Genomic DNA, 8,150 nt, shown 5'->3' with positions numbered 1-8,150 from the left:
CCTCCAACTCATCAAAACATAAACTAGAGCTTTGGTCAGAAGAACACAAGAAGACTGAGTTTCTGCTGACTAGTCAACATTATTTGTGGGCCAAGCTTTAGCTTAAATAAATTGTATAAAGTTTTTTAGCATTTCATGGGCCATGTATTGGGCCTAGTAGCATAAATTAATTGGACCAAATATTTGGGCCAAGTAGCATAGGTTTTTAGGCATGTATTTGGGCCAATTGTAAAATATGACTAGTTAGGGTTAAAAGTGACTAATTAGGGTAACAATTGGGCTTCTTTGAGCTCAATGTAACCCTAAAACATCTAGGGTATATTGGAGAACGAAAATACCTTGGCATGGAGCACATGGACGTCCACATGGCAACATAGGAGTGGAGAGGATTCAGCATGAAAGGTGTGAGCTAAACATGGAAAGCATGACTCCACATGGCACCTTCTCATTGGAGGGTTTTATTTTGAATTTTAAACTTTTGGCTCCAAAATGTTCAACCCTCCTATAAATTGAGGTGCATAGCTCTCATTTTGCAAGATTAATATAATAGTGAATTGCTGCCAAATTTGAGCCAATATCACTACTTGTCAAAAACCTCTCAAGGGTAGACTATTGATCTTCAATTTCCATTCTACCAAAGAGAGATGGCCTCACCACTCTCATTTCATACCTAACCTGCACCTCCAAGGCATCCTCATCTCCTAGGAGAGCCTTGATTGTGAACCTCCATTAACCTCCATTTCTTGCACTGCTGTACGTACTTCGTGCAGTCTTTCCTTATGGTTGGCCAATAGTATCCCGCACGAATGGCCTTCGATGCTAGAGATCGACCACCGATATGACTTCCGCATATCCCTTCATGGAGTTCTGCCATTATTCGTGCGCACTGCTCGCCACTTACACATACTAAAATAGGGTGGATGAACCCGTGTCTGAACAACTCTCCGTTAATGAGGGTGTACTTGGTCGAATTTTTCTTTATTTTCCTAGCCTCTGTGGGTTTCAGCGGGAGTATCCCATCAGCCAGGTAACGCTTGTAAGGTGTTATCCAGGTTTCTCCTCCTTCAACCAGGCAGACCTGCAATGACTCTTCCCCAAGAACTGGGTATGTGTTTATCCTTGGCGTTTTTAATGTCTCCTAAGTCAATGACCGATGACTCCTCTTCCTCCCTTCCGACGTGCTAACTTGATGGACCCCCTATCATATTGTCTGTAGTGAAGGTTCGAGGTATCTTCAGGGTTTCTTGGATTATTGTCCTCTGTCTGCCCCCTTGCCCGAATTGGCGAGCTTTGCTAGCACGTCAGCTTGGGCATTTTTCTCTCTAGGGACATGTACCAACTCGAACACCGCAAACGACTTCTTCAAAACTTGGACATATTCTAGATAGGCAACCATCTGAGGGTCTTTGGCCTAGTATTCTTCTGTTACTTGGCCTGTAACGAGTAGGGAGTCACTCTTCGCCAGCAAACTCTGCGCACCCATCTCCTTGGCTAACAATATTCCATCGATCAGAGCTTCATACTCTACCTTGTTGTTGCTGGCCTTGAAAGCGAACCGTAGGGCCTGCTCGATCAATAGCCCATTCGGTCCTTCCAGGATGATGCCAGCTCCACTGCCTTGTTGGTTAGAGGATCCATCTACAGAGAGCACCCATTGGAAGTCAGATTCTTCATAGTGCGCGTTTGCCGATGAGAGCTCTACTACAAAGTCAGCATAAACTTGGCCTTTGATAGGGCCTCTGGGCTTGTACTGTACGTCGAACTCTGATAGCTCTACTGCCCAACGTACCATTCTTCCCGCAACGTCCGACTTCTGTAAGACCTTACGGATAAGAAGGTCTGTCATCACCACTACAGTGAAGCTCTGAAAGTAGTGGCGGAGTCTCCTCGCTGAGAACACCACTGCTAGGGCTGCCTTCTCTAGGGCCTGGTACCTCACCTCAGGCCCCTGCAATACTTTACTCACAAAGTATATTGGCTTTTGTACTTGGTCATGTTCCTGGACAAGGACCGAACTGATCGCCTGATCAATGATCGCAAAGTATAGGGGAAGCAGCGAACCCAGCTGCGGTTTGCATAACACTTGGGGACTGGCCAGGTACTCCTTCAGCTAGAGGAATGCCTCATCACATTCTCTGGTCCATATGAACCTACTGTTCCTCCTCAGGCATTGGAAATAGGGGTGGCCTTTATCCCCTCAGCTGATACAAATCTGGACAGGGTGGTCATCCACCCTGTCAACTGTTGCACCTCCTTGACTGAGATCGGGCTCCTCATTACGAGGATTGCAACGGACTTCTCAAGGTTCACTTTTTTCCCACGCTCGATGAGTAGGAAGCCTAAGAACTTGCCCGCTTCCACCCCGAACACACACTTCTCAGGATTCAGCTTCAATTTATACTTGGCTATCATGGTAAATAGCTCTTATAAATCAGCGACGTGCTGATCCTTCACCTATGAGGTTACCACCATGTCATCCACGTAGGCCTATACATTTTGCGCCCTATCATGGGCGCGAGTACCCTATCCATTAATCTGTGGTAGGTGGCACTTGCGTTTTTCAACCCAAAGGGTATCACTGTGTAACAATAGCAAGACAGCTCTGTCATGAACGCCGTCTTGCACTCGTCCCTGGGATGCATCTTGATCTGGTTGTACCTAGAAAAGGCATCCAGGAAGCTGAGCAACCTGCAACCCGAGGCGCTGTCTACCAAAGCATCAATGCTTGGCAGGGGGTAGGAGTCCTTTGAGCAAGCCTTATTGAGGTCTGTAAAGTCTACGCACATCCTCCACTTCCCGTTGGCCATCTTCACCAGCACCACGTTTGCCAGCCAATCTGGGTACTGAATCTCCTTGATATGGCCGACGCTCAGCAACTTCCGCGTTTCTTCTTTAATGACCTGCCGCCTTTTCTCGTTGAACTTTCTCCTCCTCTGTGGAACAAGTCTGACCTGGGGATCCATTGTAAGGCGATGGCATAGGAAGTCGAGGTCTATGTCAGGCATGTCCGAGGCGGACCACGCGAAGGCATCCAAATGTCGTGCTATGACTTTGGCAATCTGGTTCTGTGTTCCTTGGCCTAGAGACTTGCCAAGTTTAAATATTCTGCCACCGATCTCCTTCTCCAGGATGTCTCTAGCTAGTTCGGGTCGCCTTTCCCGAGCGATCTCTGCACAGGCAACCCCTTCTTCACCTGGGGCCCGGGTGGTGACAGTGAACACTCCTCTCTTTGTTTTGAGGCTATTCTTGTAACACTTCTTAGCCTCCTTCTGGTCTGATTTGATGGTAATCACTATTCCCCTCAAGGATGGTAGTTTTATCTCCATGTGCCTTGTCGATGCTACCACTCTCAGCCTGTTCAGGGCAGGTTTGCTCAACAGTATGTTGTAAGCTGAGGGAGCGTTAACAACAAGGTATCTGATGTTCTCTGTGCGGGAAGCAACACCATCCGTGAAGGTGGTCCTCAACTCTATGTACCCACGCACTTCTACCTGGTCTCCAAAAAACTCATACATGCAACCGATGTAAGGCCTCAACTAGTCAGGAGACAACTGTAATTTGTTGAAGGTCGACCAGAACATCACGTCTGCCGAGCTTCCCTGGTCCACCTAAACACGGTGCACCTTCCTCCCTATTGTCACTACCGAGATCACCACTGGGTCATTGTCGTGGGGGACGACATCTCGGAAGTCGGCCTTGGTGAAGACGAGGTCGATGTCAAGTGTCTGGTCTGCCTCTTGCACCTCTACCGTCATCACCGCTCATGCATACGTATGAGAAACCTCTTAAAATAGTGTGAATTTCACCATGAACAGGCATCTCGTGCCCCTGATCACCCCCTGGTGCCGCCAACGTCTGGACTCCCTGCGGTTTCTACAAGTAGTCCTTTAGGAAGCCATTCTTCACTACTTTGTCTAACTGGTGTCCGAGTGACAAGCAGTTATGTATGGGGTGACCATACGCTTGGTGGAACTCACACCAAGCGTTCTTGCTAGGCCTCAACCTCTTGTCAGTTTTCGCAGGCATCTTCAGTCTCTCCACTATGTTGGTAACGATCAGCTCCTTCAATTCTATCAGGAAGGTGTGCCTGGGTGGCGCATCTTCCCTCGTGCGCGCCCTGGTTTGGGGCTTCCTGGGCTCGTAGGGGTGCTGCTTCCCTCGGGCCTTCTTTTTTGTTGTCACCTCATGTACCCTCCCGGGCGGAAGTCGACTTGGCCCTCACGGGCGAACGGGGACGACGCTTCCGCGCTTCTCCGTGACTTCCCCTTCTACGACTATATAGGCTATTGATCGTCGCCTAATCTTGCAAAAGGCTTTGGGGCAACTCCTGATGAGTGATTCACTGAAGGGTTCCGACATGATTCCTTTCCCGAAAGTGTGCACCATCATATCCTCGTCCTTGGTGTGCAGCCTCACCACCTGTGTCCCAAATCGATTGAGGAAGTCCTTCAAGGATTCTCCCTGGTACTGTCTTACATCGAAAAGATCGTAAGAGACTGGCGGGGAGCCTTTCTTTGTCTCTATGTTTAATCTTTTGCAATATGTGGGGGATTATGTTGGGTTCAATAGTGTCAAAGTTCAAGAGGGGGTGAATTGACCTTTTAAAAGTTTCGTGCAGAATCAGATTTTATCACAGTACACAGAAAATAAATCGATTTATTTGGAAATGAACAGATTTATTTTGACACTCTTTATGTTTGAAAACGTTTATATCAGCCAAGTTATTCTTGAGATTATAACGATTAATTTGCAAGCCACACACACACTGATATTAAAGAGAAAACAATGAACAACAAAAACAGTAACCTTCAATTTTTAAGCAAGTGATAAAGGTTCAATTATTAGCTTATCAATTAATTAGGTAACCTATCCAAACAAGTTGTTCCAGTTGTAATTAACAGTTCATATAACTTCTTAACAGAACCAAACTAATTTTCCAGAAAATAAGAAAAGTATGAACAAGCCCAGAAAGAACAAATTTATTTTTAATTGAACAGATTCAATTTCTGGCAGATTAACAGATAAGCAAGGATTTGAGTGCAGGGATGAAGAGAGATGAACACACAACAGTTATACTGGTTCACTCATTTGAGCTACATCCAGAGTCACTTAATCCAAGGTGAAATCCACTAAACAAAATGTACCAAACATACTTACACAGCCATTGTTCTTGAACCCTACAAGAAACTTGGCACACTTGCTGAAAAACCCTATTTCAGCACACACACTCTTCAAGAAACCCTATCAAGAAGAGTTTACAATCACACTTTTACAAGAAAAGAAATATGAAACGAATACACCTAATAGAGGATGGAGAAATTTGCCTTAAACCAATAGAACAGATTGCTCAAACAGTAGCAACACCTCTCACCAAGCCTTAGAACCAAACAAGAACAAGCACACTTTTGATTTTTGAAATCTTTCAAGAACACATGCTAATTCTCTGTAAATCCTTAATTCTCTGTTGTAAAACTTGTTTTCTCAATTGTATGATTCTTTTCTAAACACATGAACAAGTTTTCTTTTTATAGAAAAACAACTTATAACAGATTTTCAAAAAACAGTTAAAGCTGTTATAAAAAGAACAGATTGAAAATAAAATGAACAGATTTATTTTCAAAAGCAGTTAGAGAATCTGTTATGTGAAGGAGACTCAGTCAACCATTCTGGTGCAGGAACAAAATGAAAAAAACTGTTCAAGATAAACATGGCACCAGACTAAAAAGAATCTATTCATTTACAGATGAACAGATTTATTTTTCAAAACGATAACAGAAAAGACTTAACTACTGAAACACAGTCGTTTTGAAAAAGAGAAGACTTAGTCAAAATACTTGATGCACAAAACCTAATTTTCAAAAGACTTAGTCAATGCATCAGTTTAAAAAAGAATCTGTTTATTTAGAAAAGAACAAATTTATTTTTATGTAGTAAATGTGTTTTTTGCAAAACATGTCAAAAACAGTTTCAAAAAATTTGTGCTTGATCTTATCACATGTCTTGAAGGGGCAACAACCATCTTCAACAATCTCCCCCTGTTTGATGGAGACAAATCCCCATAGCTCTGTGGCTTTAAGAACCTGTACAACACCAAATACTAAACCAGAAAATTGAAACATTGCATAACATGTGAATTAGTTTTAAGGTGCAGAATGTAACTTCTTGTTTTAGCTAGCTTCACCTAGCATGGTGAGCTATTTTTCTCCCCCTTTGGATTCATCAAATAACATTTAAGCATAGAGAGAGCAGAAACATAACCATAACAGTCCAGAAAACAAAGACAAATTGTTCAACATTACAGAAATATAAACTGATGAAAGGAAAGCATGGAAAGCAAGATACTTTTAATCTTTGTAATATAACTCTGCAAGCTGCAACTGAATTCCTTCAATTTGATCATCAAGGTGCTGAAACCTTGCTTGAGTGGTCTCAAAATATGCTCCCTGTTCTGCTGTCAAGGCATCAAGGTGATATAGAACTTGCCTTTCATACATAGATAATGGTTCACCTCTGTATTCTGGAGTTTGATAGGCAACAATAGCATTCTGATGAGTTACAGCACCTTCTTCATGCACTGATTGTGGAGCTGGTGAGTCTCCTCTGATTTCTACAGATGAAGAGCTTGTCCTATGACTTCCAACATGACCAGCAGATGGCTCTTGCCTGTAGGAGTGATGGATAACATAACATGAGTGTTCTGCAGCTTGAACCGTGTCATCTTCCATGGGAACAGCCTCATCTCCATCTTCATTGTTGAGGTTTGAGGCTCCACGTTCTTCTTGAGGATCCTTACCTTTGAGAATCACCCAGCTATCCTCCACTTTATGAAATCCCATTTTTGTGAGAGTTGAGTTGTCAATCTCACTCACAGCTTTGATGGTTTCATTTCGCTCATTGGAAGTGTCAATGCCAAAGTGGTCAATCAATTTTGAAACAAGTATAACATAAGGAAAGCGATAATCAGTTAATCTTTTGGATTTCAGCATATGCTCATTGATGATATACACCCAGTTAACCTTGATCAGATTCATGATGCAGTATAAAAGGATTAAATCCTCTTCATGTAAAACAGCATGATTTGTACCTCTTGGGAAGAGCTGTCATGCTATAATGTAGGCAACAAGACGTGGTGTTAGGTTCAAATGACCTGCATGGAATCTGCTTATGCTCTGGGCAGGGTTCCTCATACAGCTTCTGTAATACTGAAGTTTGTTGAACTCCTGAATCCCACTCGTGTTCCTTTTTCCAACCTTTAGACCAGAATATTTGATTCCAGCCACTGAATTCCAGACATCATTGGTGACCTTCATTTTGATTCCTTTCACAAAGAATACAATGTTCTTTCCATCCAAGGTTAGATTAGTGTAAAACACCTTAACTAAATCAAGATACACATTACCAATTAATTTCAGCAGCTTATTCAATTTCTGGTGCTTCAATGCAGACCTTGTTTCAGCCAATTTCTTTGATTTCAGCCAGTTGAAATCCAGTACATTGGGTATGTTAATCTGTTTTCTGCTCATTCCGTGAATGTAGGCATTGATGCCCTCTTCATCTCCAGCGAACTCCCTTTCCAGCACACCTTGAAAGGTGCTTTGCTTGTCCTGATTTTTCTTTTTCTTCCTTGAAGAAGAAGCCATGGTTGAACCAGAATTTTTCTTGTGTTTCAAATGGTGAGAACCGAAAATGGGCAACCAATGTGGGTAACAAATTTTCACACAGATTTATATTGTAAAATGAATGAGATGATGGAGCAGTTATGAATGAATATGCACGAAGATTTTATGCTCTGAAATTGTGCAGAGAATCTTTGAAAAATGCAGCAAAATATTTGGGGTCACGATGCACATATGACACCTTAATTGAGCACCCAAACCATCAAATTGGTTACATAACCATGACCAAAACCGTCAAAGGTACACTGGTTAATACCCACTAAGTCAGTCAATCAGTCAAAGATCAGAATTTCTCTTTTCATCAAAGCATATCAGTACCAAAAATAAACACATTTAATTGCAAATAAACAGATTTAATTTTTCACTGCGAGGTACAATTGACATTGATAATTCCCAATTCATTCAGAAAATTAAACCTATCTTTAGCCAATGGTTTTGTAAACAAATCTGCAAACTGTAAATCTGTACCAATGA

This window comes from Phaseolus vulgaris, chromosome 5, assembly GCF_000499845.2.
Source record: "Phaseolus vulgaris cultivar G19833 chromosome 5, P. vulgaris v2.0, whole genome shotgun sequence".
NCBI lineage: Eukaryota > Viridiplantae > Streptophyta > Magnoliopsida > Fabales > Fabaceae > Phaseolus > Phaseolus vulgaris.
Note: the sequence above shows the minus strand (reverse complement) of the source record.